General features: G+C 41.7%; 1 pseudogene; it reads right to left on the reverse strand.

The window, feature by feature from the left end:
- Positions 1-13,171: 13,171 nt before the first annotated feature.
- On the reverse strand, positions 13,172-20,384 carry LOC139033134 (germ cell-less protein-like 1 pseudogene; annotated as a pseudogene).
- Positions 20,385-21,900: the final 1,516 nt, after the last annotated feature.

A 21,900-nucleotide genomic window follows, 5' to 3' on the forward strand; every position in this document is an offset into this window, starting at 1 on the left:
AAAAAAAAGGAAGGAGCAGGGAAGTCAATAAAGTGTCTTGTTCCTTACCTGGTCGAGGCACTCCAGCCGTTGTTCAGGAAAGAGATCAGGGACAAGAGGGTCCCGGTTGTGGTTGCTGGGTCTGCTCCGTCAGCATGCGAGCTGGTTCTTGAGTGCCCTGAGTGGTCGGGATATCAGCCACAGTAAACAGGGGTCCCTTCGTGATTGCCAGTTGTTGCTGGAAGGGGACCCCTTTCAGGACCCGAGAGTGGGCTCTTGTCTAACGCTGGGAAATGAATTGTCCAAGGAGACAGACATGCTGACAAAACAAGAGACTTTACTGGGAAGGGGCACCTGGGTGGAGAGCAGTAGGGTAAGGGAACCCAGGAGAACTGCTCTGCCACGTTTTATGGTAATGGGATTAGTTTCTGGGTTGTCTCTGGCCAATCATTCAGATGCGAGGTCTTTCCTGGTGGCACACGCGTTGTTCAGCCAAGATGGATCCCAGTGAAGAGGGTTCTGGGAGGTGGTAGGACATGTGGCGTCTCCTTTTGACCTTTCCTGAACTCTTCCAGTTGGTGGTGGTTTATCAGTTTCATGTTCCTTAATAGGACCTCCTGTCTTAAAATAACTCACGTGAATGGCTACTGTGGTGCCTGGCCAGGGTGGGCGGTTTCAGTCAGCGTTTTTCCCCTACAATAAGCAGAGAGGTTAAGAAAGTAAAGTGAAAGTTTATTTAAGCAAAGATACATTCTCAGAGGGAGAGTGGGCGAACAAGTGGAAGAGTTGCTGCCCCGGGCCTCATTGGCAAGCCTGTTCTGAGGGGTAAGCAAGTGAAGTGGCAGAATATTGTCTAGGGAAGGAGGAGTTTGGGAGTCAGCTTCCTTGACTTCCATCCCAGCTCCATTTTTCCAAGATGAGGAGTGATTTCTGTCCCCATTTAGCTTAGATTAGAAGTGTCATGTGTCGGTACATGGTGAGTACTTCTTATCTGTAAGGCTAATCTTATTGTAACGAGAGCACAAATGAGCAAACGTTTCCATTGGGATGCAGGAGATTCCCACCTTTCCCCAACTTTCTTTGTCTGCTCCTCAGATACTTACCACCCAAAATGTGTGGTTTCCCTTCAGTCTGAAGGTTCCTGCTTCCCTCTGTCTGCCCATGGACCCCCGCTGTTTACAAGATGTATGGTTTCCTGCCACCTGGCCCCTGCCCCCCCCATTTTTCTGCTCATACCTAGCTACCTGCCTGCTGTAACAGTAGGAAATAAATACAACTTCCCAGGGGTAACAAGCTGTCCACATCCCATGCGCTTTCAGTGCAGGCCAGATGGGGAGCAGTGCCAGAGGCATCTCCCTCCCCCATGGTATAAACACAGGCCTAAGTGGGGAACCTGAACTTCCACTCCTGCCTTCACCTGCTGGTACAGTGTCAGAGGAGGTCTGCTAAAAGAGAAGAATTGAATAATACCCAGACTCTCAAATCAACCAAAATGCCCAGGAAGGATAAAACTGAAAATCACTCATTATGCCAAAAACCAGTAACAGCTCTACTTGAATGAGAATGACAATCAACAGATGCCAGCACCAAAGTGGCACAGATATTAGAATTACCTGACAAGGATTTCAAAGCAGCTATCATTAAAATGCTTCAATGAGCAATTATTGACAGTTGAAAAAATGAAGAAAGAATAGGGAGAGTCAGCAAAGTTATAGAAGATACAAAGAAGATCCCAATGGAAATTTTAGAACTGAAAAAATACAGTGGTCAAAAATTTTTGAAAGTCAATTAACAACTCAGTGCATGGATTCAGTAGCAAAATGGAGAGGAAAAAGGAAAGACACCATGAGCTTAAAGTCAGAACAGTAGAAATTACCCAGTCCAACTAAGAGAGAGAAAATAAACTGGAAACAAAGATGAACAGAGCCTCAGAGGCCTGTGAGACCAAGTGTCTCTCAGTGGATTTTTCATCAGAAGCCACGGAGGCCTGAAGGAAGTGGTATAACATTTCTCAAGTGCTGACAGAAATGAACTGTCTTCCCAGAAAATCATAACTGGTAAAAATAACTTTCAGGAATGAAAGGAAAATATGAACACATTCTCAGATGAAGAAAAACTAAACCAAGAGAATTTGTTGCCAGCAGACCTACTTCAAAAGAAAAAAGGTCTAAAGGAAGTTCCTGAAACAGAAATTAAAGGATAAAAGAAGGAATTGTGGAACATTTGAAAGGAAAAAGGAACAGCAGAAAGAGTAAAAATATGTGTAAATACAGTAGAGTTTCCTACTCCTCTTGAGTTTTCTAAATTGTGTTTGGTGGTTGGAAGGAAAAAAAATTACATTGTGATCTTTGTAGCAAAAGTATATAAAAGTGCAATATTTTCATCAACAATGTTATCATAAAGATGATGAACAAATTTCCACTGTATTGAGTACCTACTACATGTCAGAAGTATTTTCTGTTGTCTCTAATTTTTTTTGCCTTATTTTGCAGATGTGGGACCCAAGGCTTTTCACCCCCTGCCCCTGTGCATGTGTGTGTGTCTGTGGTGTGAGCAGGTGGGAAATGGTTTGCTAAGCAAGGATGTTAGGTGAATGACTTAAGATGAACTTTTGGGAAGAAGGCAAAACAGTGATAAAGAAATAGGTATTTGTGAATATTGAAGAACTTTAGCACACTGTTTGTGTATGTACTTCTTGTATCTGTACATGTTGCAATCGCCAGAGACCATCTCTCTGTCTCTCTAAGGAAGCATGCCTTCAACAGGTAGCAGGTAAAGGTGGACCAAGTGATGGCATATAACCCATGAAAGGTGTAAAACATAAGTTTTCTCTTTTCTGCAAAAATCGATGGAAGATGGATTATCTGCAGTTGTGTGGCAGTGGCAATTCTGAGGGAAAAAGAAAAGCTGAGTTGTGAGACAGATAAATGGTCCCTCTGCTGGAGTTGAACACAGCCCCGGGCCTCGTAAGGTTAACTTATTCACTATGAGAGGCTGCAGGTGGCTCTGTTTTATGTTTCTACCTTTGAAGACAATGTGGAATATTGGAAAACCCCTGAAGTTTACTATCAAAGGGACCTAGATTGACTCCACAAATTATTAGCTAATGTAAGGGAAAGGTTACTTAACCTCTCTGATTCTCACTTTTCTCCTTTCAAATGAGGATATAAGAATGCATACCAGGTATGGTGTTTGCAAGTGTCAAATGAGAAAAATGCATGTGAAGTGCTTGGAATATTAAAGCTGTTCAGTAAATGTCATTTCCCTGCTCTACTGCAACCCTTCCACCTCCAAATCAAAGCAACTGGATTTAAGTCTTCACCGTGATGTCCAATAGATTCTATGGATGTCTTGAATTTTGCCCTAAGGAACACTGGGTAAGCATAAAGCAGTCTATGAACAACTCTTTACTCATAGCATCACACTTGACTTGGCAACTTTGGAGAGCGTGATAAAACATCACCGGTGAACTCGACAAATAGAAATAGGATACATTATTCCCAACTCCCTAGAGGAAATACAGTACTAAAGGACACTCAGTCCATCTGACAGAAACTCAATTGATCCAATAGAAAACAGATAAAAGAGAATAATACATAGGAAGCACGGAAGAAAGAAAAAAAAAAAAAACCTCCCAATCAATAGGAAGCAGAAATAAGATGACAGAAACAACTGCAAAATAGAGATTACTGGGAAAAATTCAAAATGGAGCCACATGATCTTAAAAAGGGGAGGACATGGAAAGGTTAAAAGGAAGCAGTCGTGGACTTTCAGCTCTTAAATGATTAAAAACAGGGATTCAGGGCTAATCACTGTGATTATAATTCTGAAGGCTCAAATATACATATGCCAAAAATTCACTGAAATTGGCAGATTCATAGAGTGGGAACTTTTAGTATATCTCTCAGTAACTGATCAATTAAGAAAACAATAACTATTAGCAATGATAAGGGAGATTTGAAGAACCCTATTAAATCTTGTTCTAATGAGCAGGTATAGAATACTAGGTCCAAAGATTAGAGAATATATATTCTTTGGGAGCACAAATGGAACATTTAGAGAAGCTGGTCATTCACTAGTCCACAAACATATGTCAGCAATTTTCAAGCAGAAACCATGCTCTCTGAACACAGTGCAATTGAGTTAAAAAATAATAACCCAAAGGAAAACAGAAACAAACCACTTAGGGTAGGAACATTAAAAAAAAATATGACCAGAATCAAGTGATACGTATGACCAACAAGGGATAAATAGTCATTATTAATCATAATAGAAGTTAGGAAATATTACAACCAAATGATAAAGAAAATAGCACCTATAAAATCTTGTGGAATACACCAAAGTGGTAGTTTGAGGGACATTTATAACACCAAATGCTTATATTAGAAACGAAGAAAGACCACAAATTAATGAGCTAAGCAACCAAAATATGAAATTAGAATAACAGAATGAATGGAAGAAAGTAGAAGGAAGGAACGTTTACCAAAATTAAAGAGAAAACAAAACAAAACAAAAATCCATAAAGAAGTTCAAGCAGACCAAACTTGGTTCAAACTAAGTTCAAACAAACCTAGCTTGTTGCTAGGGAATGCAAAAGAAACTGATAAATGTACAGCAACAGTTATTGAGAGAGAGGGAGAGAGAGGAGTAGAAGATATTAGGAATACGAAAAGAAGTAATCATTACAAATATGGTAGATGTTTTTGTAAAGTAGCATACCAAATTAATTTGAATTACTTAATTTTAAAACTTAGATGAAATAATTTTCTCAATCTGTCAAAATTAAACATAAAGTAGATCATTTCTATATTGCAAATGTGTTTCATCATAAATATGGAATGCTAAAACTAAAGTTGGTAAAGCCCTTGGACAGTTTTCCATGGCCTCAAGTATTACCATTAACTTTAATGTCTGTAAGATGAACCCCATCTGGGACTCATAGTTTATCTACTTATTAATTCACATGAGGCCAGCCCATATACTTGGGAATCTCATCCCCCATTTTGGATTCTACCATTTTTACAAGCTGATAAGAGTAATGACTTGAAAGCACTCACACAACACTTCCAGCTTTATCACACTGATATGAGCAAATCTCCCAAACACTCACCTAAAGAGCCTTTACATGATCTGCAACCTGGAGACTCCTTGGTCTTCTGAAATAAGCATCAGAAAAATCTGCCCTTGAGCCTAGGTTAACAAAGGAAAGAAAGAAAGAAGAAAGTTTACCAGGTACTATTAACAACTAAAAACTCCAGTAAAACTCCAGAGTGTTGATCCTTGAGTTGTTGTTCCTCATCACATCCCCCTGTATACTGGGTATCCACTCCATCTGAAGACCTTAAACTGAGGGTTCTTGGCAGCCTTCCAGGTGTCACTGACTTCAGAATGTGGACAGATTCCTCCCCAAGATGACAGAATAACAATTAATTTTCTGATTCTCTAGGAACTGTTCCTCCCCCTTTACTAATAATAATAATTATTTAATAATAATTATTTAATAATAATAATAATAATGCCTACCATTACATTTGGATGTTTTCCAGCACATTACTATGAGCTCCCCTTGTTTTTACTGTATTATTTTTTTAACTCCTGTGGTCTCCTTCTGCCACTTAAGGAAAAACATCTGACATTCCCCATCACACCCTGCTGACAAAAGAAATAAATGCTATTTGTCAGTTTCCCTTACAGCATTAATCCCAACCTCCAGACGTTAAAAACTGGACACTGGCCTCATCTCAGCAAAATACTCCTGCAGAGGTCATTATAATCCTGTCGGCAAGTCCTACTCAATCAACAGTAGGCTCCACTATTGGGGCCACGCTGACCCTGATAGTCAGATTTGCTCATGGTATTCCATTTGTTCATGATAGTCAGCCTGCTTTGTGAAACTGATTGAAAGTGAAAGTGAAAGTCACTCAGTCGTGTCGGAATCTTTGGGACCCCATGGACTATACAGTCCATGGAATTCTCCAGGCCAGAATACTGGAGTGGGTAGCCTTTCCCTTCTCCAGGGGATCTTCCCAACCCAGGGATCAAACCAGGGTCTCCTGCACCGCAGGTGGATTCTTTACCAGCTGAGCCACACAAGGGAAGTTCTGCTAAATACATCACTTACCTTGAGGAACACAAAATCGGCCTTCTCTAGTCGTGATCAATGAAGCTTATTTTCCTGATAGAGGCAATACAATGAGGTACTATTTGTTATGTAACATCTTATATAACACCCATGTGGCATATGCTAACTTATCTTGTGTGTTCAGGATAATTGCTAGAGACTTTGTGATATGTTCTAAACATTCCAGCAGATCTTGTTTCCCAGAAACAGGTGGGGGAGGGGGGGTTAGGGAGAGGGGATTAACCAGTAACAGTCAAATCAATTTCTTTTAAAAACTCACCCGGAAGGGCTTCTCTGTTGGCTCAGATGGCAATGCGGGAGACCCAGGTTCAGTCCCTGGGTCGGGAAGATCCCCTGGAGAAGGGAATGGCAACCCACTCCGGGATTCTTGTCTGAAGAATCCCGTGGACAGAGGAGCCTCCTGGGCTATATGGTCCATGGGGTTGCAAAGAGTCAGACATGACTGAGCGTCTAACACACACACACACACACACACACACATGAAGAATAACTGATTCCCTATTCATATAGGCTTTGTGACTTGCTATTCTCACATTAGGGAAAATAATAGCTAGCAAGGGTGGTCCAAAACTTGTCTTTGATTCTGACAAAAGTCATGTGGTGCTCAAAGGTGAAACCAGCTGGATTCATTGCCTGGGTTTTATAATCCAAGCCCTTGACTTCAAGTCTTGTTTCAAGGACTAATAATCATTGTGTTTCATTTGATTACTTGTTTTGCAGTTGGCCAATGCATCCTGTCTGGCGTCTTAAATGCTATTGCACAGTCCATGTCACACCAGAGTATTGAATGATGCATTCTACTGCAAAAGGAGCAGGAGAGACCAACCCATGTCCTACTACAGACTACATTCTCTAAACAAATTCCTGGTCATCAAAATCAGAGCAATGTTGATAATCTAGATAACATGGATTAATGGCTTGTGGGCAAAAGTGGGTACTAAAAAATATCTCTTGACATCCAGGCTAGGACATGTTATTCTCCCATTAGACATTGAAAAAAATCTCAGGGAGTGCCAACTTCAGTTGAGATCATGAGATCTCGTCACTCTGAGATGATGATAAAGTGAGACAAAACAAAGGCCACTTCATGATTTTTTTTTCTAAGCACAGACAAAAGCAAAATCACTGTACAAATCACCATATATCCCTCTCCTAGCTAGTATGAGTGACTGCTAGTTTGGGGGTTTTGTTTTCCCTTTTGCTTTCTTTGTTTCTTTGTTTGCTTTCTGCAGTTGCAGCTTTAACCTCACTCTAATCTATTCTCTCTATACAGAAGGTTTATTAAGATACTGTCATAGGAATACCCTGTCTTCCTGACAGTATCCAATCCAGATCAAAACTCTGCTTCTTTAAAACCTCACACAAATCACCTAAAACAAGACCACCTCTTTCTTTCTTTAATTTTTCTTTTGATGTGGTCCCTTTATTTAGTCTTTATTGAATTTGTTACCATATTGCTTCTGGGTTTTTTTTTTTTTTTTTCGTTTTATGTTTTGGTTTTTGGCTACAAGACACGTGGGACCTTAGTTTCCCCAACCAGGGAGCGAACCCACACCACCTGCTTTGGAAGGCAAAGTCTCATCCACCGGACCAGCAGGGAAGTCCCAAGCCCAAATCTTTTAACATCCCTTTTCTATCACCCACGTACTTGTGCGGCCCACAGTTCCTTCACTGTGTGTGTTCGCCTTCACTGCAAAGAAGAATAAACTCAAATTGTTCAACTACAAATGTGTTCCTGCTGGTCTTCAGCTGGGAGGCATGGAAATATCATATCACATTAAACTTGATGACAAAGCAAAACAGAAGACTCAAATGTATTTACTACAGTAACCCCACATGCTATTACTTCTAACATAATTTTCAGTTTACAAAGACATTTATTCTGTATCCTTTTAACCAGCAATTTCAAGGCCTAGAGACTGACAAGAGGGCTGGTATACTGGTGGAGATATTAACAATATGAACAGTAAAAGACCAACCATAAAATATATTGAAAATAGCTATTCATGATAGTGGAATGGGAGAAAGACAGCAAAGGTTGAGTTTTGGACAATGAGTTTGAGATCATGGCCTGAGCACCAGGTCAGATGCTGTATGGGCCACAGAAGATGTGACCCAAATTCTTCACATTCCGAAGCACAGGGTTTCAGAACAAACGGTCCCTTTGGGTGGCTACCAACCTTCCTCAAGCCCTGTCCCCAGCCTCCGTAACATCTCAGTAAGCACAGTGAGACGAATAAGACCCTGATGAGACCCTGTAAATCCAAATGTGACCATTCTGTATGTCCGTTTTTCTAACTCCTCCCCATCCCCACAAACATCACCCACCCCCACATAGGTTATCCAGGCGATCTATGTAGTCAGAGGTAGAAAGTAATGTAAATTTTACTTGGAATGACTGATTATAGAACAGCACTATCTAATAGAATTCTCTGTGCTGATAGAAATGTTCCATATCTGTGCTGCACACAGTATAGTAGCCACGGGCTTACATGTAGCCATTGAGCACTTCAAATGCTGCTAGTGAGACTGAGAGACTGAATTTTCAACTTTATTTAATTTTAATCAATGTAACTAATCACATATGACTAGGGGCTACCAGTTTTAAGAATATACCTCTACAGGAAGTCTCCTCACCTGTGGTGGACCATACTCAGCCACTTGCCTTCACCCAAAACACGCTCTTTGTGACTGCTTGGACGATTTTAATTCACTTATTGGAGTCACCATTCTTCATAAAATCCCATGTACTACAAACATGCTAATCAAAACCATCAGCTGCTTGTAGATTCCTATTTTTGCCATCACCATGTACTATTTTTATTTTATTTTATTTTATTTTTTTTTTAAATAATTGACAGACATCACCAATGTAATGCAGTGTGTTTATGTGATGAATACTTCTCAGAGAATTAAGGGTCTTCTGGGTATTCAAATCTTACCTCGAATTTGCCCAGATAGTTTTTGTTCCATCCACTGCATCTTATTACCCTGCTAGTCTTTAAACCAAGTTTGATAGTTGAATGTTGCTACAATGTGGAATGAAATTTATCCTTTGGTGTCTGATCTGAGAATCTAATCGTAGCAATTGACATGGAAAATGTGTTTGTTCACAGACTAAACCAAACTTTCATCTGCACTGTTAGAACAAATTATTCCCGAAGACTGTTCATGTGTCAGCTGGCTATTGTCTAAATAAATGAGGTAAATTTCAGTTCTCTTACATACTAGAAAAAAAAAATTGCCACCTTTCTTTAGAATGTCATGAATAGACAAATTTTACTTCTGAAACACAAACACTTGAGGAAGTATAAGTTTCAGCTAACATCCTGGTTATTATCTCCTTACCAGCATCAGTGTCTTTCTATTTATTTACTCAAATGAGGAAGGAAGCTACATTTAGATTAAAATTGGTTGCCTGGACCCTAAGTTCTATTTTGTTCCTTTGTAGATCGCACCACCTTTGAGATTTCCAAGTGGTGGGGCAGACTGTTGGCTATAGGTCTGGATTCAAAGAAGAGGTCTGTGCATGGGCTATGAATTTGAGAGTCTATGACATATAGATGGTGCCTGGAGTCAAGCAAGTAAACCTTAGAACAGGGGGCAGATGACACACCCCTTTCAAGAGGTCTATCTTGAATAAAGGGAAGGGCATCAAGGCCCAGGTAGCTGAGTGGACAAGGAAAGGGTGGAACCTCATGTGGGCTCATAAAATATAAATGTATATATATGTATATGAATGTCTTAGGAGTCATGTTACTAGCTGAACAGGTGATGACATAAGAACCTTGGGCCCTGCTTCAGTCCCCTTATTTCAATGTGTGTGTGTGTTTGCTGACCCCAATTCAAAAGTTTAAGTTTAATCACATGATTAACCTTATGTGATGTGCTTATATAAAATAGGTGAATTTTGCTATTTTAACTCTCATCAGGCAGGTTCATGTCCAAATTCTGTGGCTGAGACTTGGCAAGTACCTTCCTGTAGATCTTGTGGCTAGACACTCCCTCTTCTTTTGATTTTCCTCTTAAAAAGATGGTTTTCTTTTTCCAGCACATGCCTTATCTTTCACTAAAATTCCAATGTCATCTTTGTGCTGTTTATATATAGACCCTTTCCACAGTAGCATAATTTACACTGGTCTGCTGTCTGTGTCCATCCCACTTACATCCCTGGGGCACTGCTTTCTTCTTCATAAGTCATTGTTTTAAGTCTCTTGTGTCTTTGCACATGAATGCTAACCTTATCTTCTTACGGCATCTATCTCCAGGACACCACTGGAAGGGAAGGTGACAGAAGAGGGTTTGTCTACCAAACTGTAGTAACATTTCATTCCTGTCTCCTTAAGACAGGCAGAAGCAGAGATGGACTATCAAAACATGCAACAGAGCCAGATGCAGAAACAGCCAGAGACAAGACAGCCTGACAGAAAAACAGAGATAGCTGGTCAGGCAGGCTGAGAAAGCCCAACAGATGGACAGACTCAGATATTATACCTCCTCCCCTAGTAGAGACAGGTAGAAAGGGATACACAGAAAGGGGCAGACAGAGACAGGTAGAAATTGATGGAGACAGAGACAGGGAGGCAGAGGAAGCCAGGCACAGACAGGGACAAACAGACACACATTCAAACTAAGGCAAGGAATGATGGTTGCAGACAGAGACAGGGAGACAGGCAGAGGCTGATTGACACAGATAGAAAGACAGAGACAGACAGACTGAGAGACAGAGAAAGACAGAGGCACACTGAAAGACAACACACATAGAGATAGTGATGGAGAGAGAGTCAGAGAGAAACAAGGTTTGGGGGGGGGGGGCGCTGGGGAAAAAGACAGAGACAGATCGGGACAGAAAGGGAAGGACAAAGACAGACAGATGGAGAAAGAGACACAGAGAGATACAGATACAGAAGCACTGGAGAAATACAGAGACAGAGACAGAAACATAGAGACCCAGACACAAACAGATTGTCAGAAACAGAGAGAAACAGATATGGACAGTAAGACAGAGACAGAGAGTGACAAAGATAGGCAGTCTGAGATGGAGACTGAGGCAGACAAAGACAGAGGTAGATAGAAATTAGACAGGGATGCAGACAGACATAATAGAGACAGAGATAGGGGATGACAGAGAGAGTGGCAGACATACAGAGAGGGAAAGACAGAGACAGGGATAAATCCTCATCATTGTCAAGGACCACGTGGTATCCCATAGGGGTACATCTCCTTTAGTGTGGCATTTAGTTTGCTGTTATTTAGCTTGATGGTTTCCTGTAGCATTACCATGACTATACATTTTGTGCTGCCGCCCCATCTCCCCATGCCTTTACGAAGAGGCTAACAAAATGAGTATCAATGTGGGAAACGCTTTCTTCCTCATCCTGAGCAGTCAAAAGGAAAAGAAAAAAAAAAGTGAAAAACTAGAGACAGGTATTGGATAAATTGCCCAAACTGGCAAATGGCAACAGTCAGGGTTTGTGAGAGATTAAATGTTTAAATGAGTATATTTCAGCTGTCACTGTGCATTATTGAACATCTTTCCATTGTAAACAGCAACAAGCAATTTAAGGATTTAAAGCTAATTGGGTAGGAAAACAAAAGCAGATCTTTCAGTCAAGGTATATTTGTAGCTAAGCAGTCTCTGAATTTCCCAAGTGAGGATACCTCTGTTTAGATGAAATGGCATCTTGGCGTTCAGCTCAAGAAAAAGTAATCTCAAATTGCTTAGAGAGTTTATATAAAGAAAGTGAAATTTTTACTGAAAAAAAAAATACTTTTTACCTTTCAACTGAATCATGACTTACTCTTCTCCCCAGTTATTTAAAAAAATAAATAAAATGAAGTCTATTGTTTGTAGTTGGTTAGGTATACGGAATATAAGGGAACACGAGAAAGGGTAGGGGGATGCAAAACTAAGGGCAAACATCGAAGGATGCAACAGCAGCTTCCTGATTGAACCATTTCATATAACTAACTGTCATGTAAATATTACTCTAAGACTAGTATGTGGGTTTGGGATAATGAAGCCTTTCAAATCTCCTTAAAGAGTAAAAGAAGAATGAATGAATGAATGAATAAAGTCAAAAGTAATTTGTTCACTGAATGACAACGGATAAAATCTAATTGGGAAGAGAAACAAACCACCGGTAAGGAAAATTCTGATTTCAACCAAGTAAAACAGTAAATCTGGTGACTAATTTTTTTTTGTTGTTCATCTTGTATTAATTTATCACACTCTTTCCAAGCATGTATTTATTATTTGTACAGATTCTTAAATAGAATTTTCCATTCTTTGACCTCAAAATAACATTTCATTGAAGGAGGGAATGGGATGGTGACAATTTGCAAGTTAACAGTAATCAGAAACCAACAAATTCAAATCGTGACTAGTGTGCTTCTCCTTTTGTGACAAAAACACTTTTTATCTTACCCTTTTGATTACTAGTGTGAACGTCTTGTCTTTTGATCCCACTTCCAGATGCCAAATAATTCCCATTATAATTCAAAAGCATTCCTTTCCAGAGGTCACCAGACCTGTTTTTAAGTGGGAAAGAGTCTTTCCAAGTACAATTCGAACGTCAAATGTTTCTGAAGGGCAAAGGCCATCAACGTGTGTAAAGAGTGCATTCTGGTGCATAAATAATTCATGACTGTATGCCACAGAAAAACTCTTATCTAGTACGGAGATGTCCTCATAGAATCAATCTGCTGTCTTCCGCTCCACCCCCAATATAGGGTTGTATAAGATTTGAAATGTCTTTCTAGGGTTAAAATGCTAGGACAGTCAAAATAAAGTCTAACTAACATCAAGATATGATATAAAGTCAACTAACCTGAGAATACTGAGGAACAACCAATAAAGAGAAGATCATCAGTGTAGCCTGGGTGTGTTCACATAGAGAGAGATCATGGAAACCAAGTACGACACTCAGTGGCAAGAAATGGGGCAAGGGAAGCAATCCAAAGGATGCTAGCGGTAGTGGTGGTTGCTAGTGGTAATGGTAGAGTGGGGCAGAGTGGCTCTAAACACACGAACTGAAAGAGAAACCAAACTGTTTCTTTAACATTCATTTAATCAACGCTAAAGGAAATGCATATTTTAAAAGAGTTTCACTAACAGTAGTAGAGTAGGTAGGTTCACAGGTTCTCTCTAAAGTCAACGGGTCTTTGACTTTGCAGAAATGATGGGAGGGGCCATTGATGGATGGTAAACCAGGAGGACAAGTTGCCACCTTAACAGCACAAATAAGTTATAAAGGTGTTGGGGGAGGGGGGCTTTAAAGTTTCTCTTCTTCATAGGCTCAGGTAAACAATCTCAAATATCATGCGCTACAGTTCAACAAAGACTCTGGCAGAACTGGGCCACCAGAGGTGGGCAAGTCCGGTTGGTCCCGCAGAAGGAGCTGGCATCTGGACAAAGCTGGTCGCCCCTGACCCCAGGAAAAGACCTGCTCACCTCTCTGAGATTTTGTTTTCAGGGGTCCTCACTCAGGAAAACGCCCCTCTCTGGGGAGGTACAGGAAATTACAGGTCACATATATGGGGAAAACCACATCTTCGTTCTCCAGATTCACTACCTCTAGCTCTTCATCCTTTCCCAGGGAAAGCACCTGGTATTCTGTCTCCCTCCGGAGAATGGCTCTTCCAGCCCTGTCCAAGGAGGCCAGGCGCAGGCGGAACGCGACCTTTCTCTGCCAGAGGAAGCTGACCCCAAGACCGCAAGGATTGTTCAGCGCGCTGTGCTTGAAAATGATGCGCCGGTTGGCATAGCACACCACCAAGTCCCAGCCGAAGTTGAAGCCTGCCCACCGCCAGCTGCACTGCTGCTGATCCCTGTAGAGCCGGCCCCCGCACCGCACGCTGGTCCTCTGGAGGTCGGACACGCAAACATCCGTGGGCCCGAGCTCTCTGGTCTGCTCAGCCCGGAGGAGGGCAAGCCACTGCTCTTTGTACACTGGGCTCAGCCACGTGGCAGGGATCAGCGCATCCTGGTCGATGATGCGTGCTGATGGCAGGTCGCAGATTATGTAGGCAAGCCGCAGCTGCTGGAACACTGGCACGAAGGCTCTGCCCTGCTCGGTCTCCAGGAAAGCGGTGCCCTCTGACCCCTGCCTGGACCCAGCAAACCACGAGTCGGCGTCAGGCAGTAGGTCTCTGTGGGGGCCTCTCCATGTCGGCTGCAGCTGCAGGAACATCCACTTTTTCAGCGTGGTGTACACATCCATCTCTACCTCCATCACGAGGAGCTCTGAAGAGGCAATGACCTCTTTCATGAGATCCAGGCTGACTTCTCTCAATAACTCCTCACTAGGCCGGGTCATCAGGTTGTCCAGCAGCCACTGAAAACACATGGCCCTGATGTTCTGGAGTCCGTAGCTCTCAGCAGAGTAGTAGTAGGTGCACACGGTCTGATCATTGACGGTGTCCCTCATGATCTCTCTGCACTGCTCGATCAGCTCATCCAGCTGCAGCATGCTGGCTGTGGCCAGCATGGGGACCACTCGACCGGGGGGGATGAGCACAGAGTCTCGGTACAGGGAACCTAAAGCCTCGTGCAGTGCCTCACAATCAATGTTCTCGTCAGGCATCTGCAACTCTACAGTAGTCATGGTTGTCTCACGCCAAGCACCACTGAACATGCTGGCAAAGTATCCTGACTGGCACAAGTTGACCTTGTGCAGGTTCCACTCCTCCCCCAGGGCACGGATCTGCACGTCACTCCCTTCTCCTCTCAGGAAAAGTGTCTCATAAACGGACCCTAAACTGTCTTTTGCTCGCTTCCCGCGGGGCGCTTTTGTGAGCTGCCGTCCTGGGCCTGTCTTCCGCTTGTGGCGCCCTTGACTAGTGGTGGGCCTCGCCTCTTCACTCTCCTCCCCTTCCTCTATCGCCGCCACTGCTACCTCCTCAGCCTCCTCCTCCCCCTCAGGGGCACCTGGCTCCCCCGGGGCACGCCCCTCTCTGTTCCAGGACGTCCGACTACTTAGTGCTCCCATGGCTTTTACCTCAGGCGCGCAAAGGGCAAGCTTCCTCACCAGACGCGGCTGCCACTGGCACTAGCTCAGCCGAAGGGGCTGTTGGGTACGGTTGGCGTTTGTGACGTCATCACGGACCCCACGCAAAGCCACACCCACTAGGCTTTCCCCTACCCCTCCCACTCCCTATCACAGGATTCCTGCACTCTGTACCAGGAATTCCACTCTATCTTTCCCTCCAGGGATGATTTCTCTGGGACTCCCTTCATAGGATAATGGTGGAACAGAGGACTTTGTGTATGAATTGTCCCCATTAATTTTAAGAACATAATTTCCTATTCCCCATTTGAAATAATTAGTGATCACTCCTTTTTTTGGATAATTACATCTTGGTTCCAGCTCTGTCCTCTATGCACCTTAATTTCTGTAATTATTTTCTGAGGTTATCCCATCATTTGAGGCTGTGAAAACATTTTCTGTGATAAAAGTGGCAATGTTTGCCCAGTCTTTGCTTTTGTCTCTAACTTTTGTTATTAAATAGCATTTCCAGTCATAGAACCATTTAAAACTGTGTGTGTCCATATCAGCTTCTTGAGGCTCATGTCTCCATTTTCCATAGGTACACAAACCTTAACTTTGGGGAATATCTTAAGTTCCTTTGGGAACTTTTAGATGTTTTTTTTTTTTTCCCCTACCCCACCTGTTTGTGCATCTTGAGCCCTCTGACACTTTCCCTATTTCTTGCACATTCCTCATTGTCTGCTATCTGGCTAAAAGTCTACCGTTTCTCACACTTCCAAAGCAGATATACATCTTTTCTCAACTGTACTCCCATCAGACCTTAATCAAACATTTCTCCCCATAAGCCTGCAATTATTTCATTATATTAGTTTCACCACTAGAGTTTTGGATGTTTGAGGCAAAGGCTTTGGATTATCAGCCCCAGACACCAGCTAAGCATGTAACACACTTAATCAGTGAAAGAAATGAGGAATGAATGAGATGAATTTCGATTTTTGAGGAAATTAATAATATTAAATACTGACAAGTGTTATATGCTAAACAAATTATGTGGTGTAGAGAGAGTCTGGACCTTTCAATGACAAGGAAAGTACAATACAAGGGGAAAAAAAACCCCTTGAAAATGGTAAGCCTCTCAGGTCATTTGACCTTGCCTAAGTAGAATGTTTGGGGCTTCCCAAACATTCCCAGTGGTAAACAATCCACCTGCCAATGCAAGAGATGCGTGAGGCATGGGTTCTATCCCTGGGTTGGGAAGACTTCCTGGAGGAGGAAACGACAACCCACTCCACTATTCATGCCTGGAAAATTCCATGAATAGCAGAGACTTGTGAACTAGTGTCCACGGGGTCCCAAAGATTCTGTCCTATTCAAATTATGTAAGGAGAATGTTTACACAATTTGAATAGGACAGGATAACCTTAAATCACATTTTAAATATTCTCTGTTAGATGGCTATAGAGAGTTGATAAGAAGGTCTATATAATGCTCCAGGTTCAGTGGTGCTTGGCATGAGACAAACATGAATACTGACTGTAGAGCTGTGGTAGCTTATGGTAAATGGTGAACGGTGCTGCTGGATTCATGGTCTCTGAAGGAGAAGATTTAACTCCAGAACCAAAGACAGTCTCAGTCACTTGGAGCACTGTGTAGATTTTATCTAAAGTGAAAGTGACAGAAAAAGCTTCTGACATAGACATCAGAAGGGAGCAGGAGGAGAGAACCCACCTCACTAGTTTAAGCAAGGCTTTATACACTTCTCAACTAGCTGCTGAGAATAGATAAAAAATACCTCAAGACTGCGAGAATTTTTCCCAGACCATTTCCTGTAACATACATCCTGGGATGACATCAGCACGAGATGAGCCACAAGGAACAGGTTAACCCAGAGCTACAGCTGTGGAAGTTTTTACCCAGACCTTTTCCCATAACATACATCCAAAGCTCAAAAAAAAAATAAATAAATAAAAGGCATGTCCTTGAATAGGAGATACTGTTGCCTACGAGGCCTACCTATCTAAAGCAAAGAATGTGAAAAAGAAAAAATGTTTATCTCCTCCTTAAAGGGGCCTTAGGCTTTTACTCCTTATCAACCTGCCTAAGTTAACTCTCTCATTCCCCCCTTATTTTAGGAGAATATTGTTGCTGAGGGGAAAGGGGCAGAGAAATCTGTCAGTAACTGCTTCCTGCAGGTGAGGGGCACTGACCCTAAGTTGATGAAGCAACATATTCTCCTTACCCTTTTATTTAGGGTTTCTGATCCAGGGGCCCCAAGTAATAAATACACAGTTACATGTGTAAGGAGCAAACAGCAAAAAACAGAATGATTACAATGATTATAGTCAAGATAGTTTTTCACAAAGGAGAGCTTGTAAACCAAGATTGTATCTGTGACCATGGTGGAACATCAGGGGAGTCCATTTTGAAGAGTGACCAGGATCTCTGCATCACTGTTACTTTGTCTGGGAAGCCATTGTATCCTTTAGAAAGAACAAACTAGATAAGTAGATTAAAAGGCAGAGACCAAATATCAGTAGATGAATTATTGTAACTAGCAGTCCAAGCGAGAGTAAGAATCAGGTTACATTTGGTAGTAACTTTGATCCTGGTCTAGACAGAGTCAACACTTGGGCTGCCCTATTTATCTGGCGTGTTCATATACATTTTGAATGTAGGTATAACAAACCCAGTTAGAAGTAGTTGAAAGAATGAAAACCTGAAATTTAACAGACAAAATAAATCTTATAATTTCGTTTCAGGTGAATGAGTCTATAACCCAATGTAGACAGGTGCTTTAGGTAGCCAGTTGTCAAAGTTTGTCCAGGTAGGCCCTAGCTTCTTACTGTGGTATTAATGTATAAGCCAAAGTAGTTGTCACCATTAGCAATTTTAGTGTTTTTCTAGGTATGAGAAGATGCAAGAATTTGGGCTCAGGAAAATCTTTACCTGAAAATATCTAACTATCCAAAGGCCTGCTGTGTCCATTTTTCCAGAGCACAGAGCGAGTGCCTAATTTCTGATTTTCACCCGGAACTCCTTTCAGGGGATGTTGAAGGTCAGCAGCTGTAGTGTCCATGAGTTAATCTTTGTCGAGGCTGATAGCAAGTGCCAGTTACCAGAGCAGGGCCCTTTTATGGCCATGAGTTTGACCATGGTTTGCGGGGCATTTCATTACCATCTTGTCCCATGGTGCTGGGAAGGTTCATCCCCAGTTCTGTCAAAGATTTCACTGATAGGCCACTCAATGTTTTATTACTGGACTAGGCCCTGTGAGTAACAAAAGTCTCTGGACAACACCTGTCTCACTAGTCTCTTGGTCCAAGAAAATATTCCGTCTTGTTGCTTCTCATATACAGAGTCACACCGTTATAATTATGGATTTCATATGGAACTGTACACCATTATATCAGTGGCTCAGTCACACCCTTGATAATGTACGGAGAAACGCTTCTTGAAACAGGCAGTATAGAAGACAATATAGTTAGAAGTAATAGTAGAATCATCAGTAAGTACTTAAGTCAAGAACTTCTATTAGGTATAGCCCAGTGACTATCCATGTCATCTGATTTAGTTTGCTAAATGACTATAGCCTGTTGTTAACCTCCTGGTTGTAGATCCTGGAGCATCTGATCTTTAATCAAAGGCTGGTTACTGAGAGAAGCTTTAGAAACAAACTCAGAGTGTCCTTTTAAATAACTTAATTAAACTTCTTAGCAATATAACATAACCACAAGGAACTACCTTAGAAGTCAGTCTTAGTAAATACAGATCTTAATTAACAAAACTAGAACCTAATATTCAGTCTAACTTAATAGATGCCTTAGGCCTGACATCAGTTGGGTGAATTTTTCTTTTAGACCTTCTCAGTATACTTTGAGATTTCTGCCTGTGTTGGGAGGCAGTCTTTTTATTTACCTGATAAGGCTGTTCAGAACCCAAGTGTCTCCAATTTCTGGAGCGACGAGGCAGAGAGAAAAATGCGATCATTTTACCCACAGGTGTAAATCACTAAATTGTTTTGAACCATCAGTAACTTGAAAAGAGCTTCTCTATATCTGTAAACAAAGATTAGAAGCCAGTAATATGTCAGACAAAAAGTCATGAAAATTTCAATCATATTTAGCAGTCTGTTCAATCCCATGTAACCGATTCCTTTGTTCTGCCATCCTTGCCTGACAACCGAGGATGCCAGTGAAAGCCACAGTCTCCAAGAAGTTCGTGAAGTTTTCTGTCAATGTCTGTACGACCTGTCCAGCAAAGTGGGTGCTCCAATCACTGGAGATTGTAGAAAACACATTTTAACCTTTTTTTTTTTTTCTATTGTGAGACATTAACCCTGAAGCCAGGAAAGGGTTTATGTTATCAAATAAAAGTGAGGTTTGTCAGGGAGCCAGGAAAAGCTAAGCAGTCATCTTGGATTTCCCATAGCCCCAACTATTTGGTTTACAGCCATTGTTCATCCATTTAAAATGCCCTGATGAGGGGTTAATTTTTGTAGAAGCAGAATGAGCTTTGTCTATGTGTGCCATAGTCTGTTATCAAAAGCCACATTCCAAGAAAACTTTGTTCTTTTATCAGGAAGAGAAAACCAAATTCCAGATTGGTACCAGCTTATACTCACTGTGAAACAATAGTTATTCACTTAGTCGAAGTAACAATAAAAGATTCCAAAGGCAGTTTAACGTCTTAAGAACTTGAATCATGCACAAAACTCTCTTTCATTTGCCACAAACCTTTTTTCATTTGCCACAAACCTTTTTTATATTTTTTTATTCATCACTTTATTTGCCCATTCAGAGAACAGCCACCTGTAAGTTCAGATTTACTTCCTTTTTTCTTAATAGAATGTAATTTCATTCCTTATACCTTTTTATTGAGAAACACAGCGTCCTACCTTCTTTCAGCAACCATGAACTGTACTTTATATCATCATTTTGTAGACTGGTAAATATGAATCCCCCAAAGCTATATCATTTGCTATCTTCACAATGTCTATGTCAATTAGATCAGTAAACAAACATCAATACCAGGTATCAATTCAATAGTGAATATTTCCCAGTTCATACAAGTCTGAAATTCATTTAGTTTAGTTTTCTTGCATTTAGAACTGTTTGATTTGTAAGTGCTTACTTCTCCTTAGGCCAGATAAATAGAGCTCACTGACCAACTGACCAACTCAAGGATCAACACTCTGGAGTTTACTGGAGTTTTTAGTTGTTAATAGTACCTGGTAAACTTTCTTCTTTCTTTCTTTCCTTTGTTAACCTAGGCTCAAGGGCAGATTTTTCTGATGCTTATTTCAGAAGACCAAGGAGTCTCCAGGTTGCAGATCATGTAAAGGCTCTTTAGGTGAGTGTTTGGGAGATTTGCTCATATCAGTGTGATAAAGCTGGAAGTGTTGTGTGAGTGCTTTCAAGTCATTACTCTTATCAGCTTGTAAAAATGGTAGAATCCAAAATGGGGGATGATCCAGAGTGTTGATCCTTGAGTTGTTGTTCCTCATCACATCCCCCTGTACACTGGGTATCCACTCCATCTGAAGACCTTAAATTGAGGGTTCTTAGCAGCCTTCCAGGTGTCACTGACTTCAGAATGTGGACAGATTCCTCCCCAAGATGACAGAATAATATTAATTTTCTGATTCTCTAGGAACTGTTCCTCCCCCTTTACTAATAATATTGCCTACCATTACATTCGGATGTTTTCCAGCACATTACTATGAGCTCCCCTTATTTTTACTGTATTATTTTTTTAACTCCTGTGGTCTCCTTCTGCCACTTAAGGAAAAACATCTGACATTCCCCGTCACACCCTGCTGACAAAAGAAATAAATGCTATTTGTCAGTTTCCCTTACAGCATTAATCCCAACTTCCAGACGTTAAAAACTGGACGCTGGCCTCATCTCAGCAAAATACTCCTGCAGAGGTCATTATAATCCTGTCGGCAAGTCCTACTCAATCAAGAGTAGGTTCCATTATTGGGGCCACGCTGACCCCGATAGTCAGATTTGCTCATGGTATTCCATTTGTTCATGAGAGTCAGCCTGCTTTGTGAAACTGATTGAAAGTGAATGTGAAAGTCACTCAGTCGTGTCGGACTCTTTGGGACCCCATGGACTATACAGTCCATGGAATTCTCCAGGCCAGAATACTGGCGTGGGTAGCCTTTCCCTTCTCCAGGGGATCTTCCCAACCCAGGGATCAAACCAGGGTCTCCTGCACCGCAGGTGGATTCTTTACCAGCTGAGCCACACAAGGGAAGTTCTGCTAAATACATCACTTACCTTGAGGAACACAAAATCGGCTTTCTCTAGTCGTGATCAATGAAGCTTATTTTCCTGATAGAGGCAATACAATGAGGTACTATTTGTTATGTAACATCTTATATAACACCCATGTGGCATATGCTAACTTATCTTGTGTGTTCAGGATAATTGCTAGAGACTTTGTGATATGTTCTAAACATTCCAGCAGATCTTGTTTCCCAGAAACAGGTGGGGGAGGGGGGGTTAGGGAGAGGGGATTAACCAGTAACAGTCAAACCAATTTCTTTTAAAAACTCACCCAGAAGGGCTTCTCTGTTGGCTCAGATGGCAATGCGGGAGACCCAGGTTCAGTCCCTGGGTCGGGAAGATCCCCTGGAGAAGGGAATGGCAACCCACTCCAGGATTCTTGCCTGAAGAATCCCGTGGACAGAGGAGCCTCCTGGGCTATATGGTCCATGGGGTTGCAAAGAGTCAGACATGACTGAGCGTCTAACACACACACACACACACGAAGAATAACTGA

This window comes from Odocoileus virginianus, chromosome X, assembly GCF_023699985.2.
Source record: "Odocoileus virginianus isolate 20LAN1187 ecotype Illinois chromosome X, Ovbor_1.2, whole genome shotgun sequence".
Taxonomy (NCBI): domain Eukaryota; kingdom Metazoa; phylum Chordata; class Mammalia; order Artiodactyla; family Cervidae; genus Odocoileus; species Odocoileus virginianus.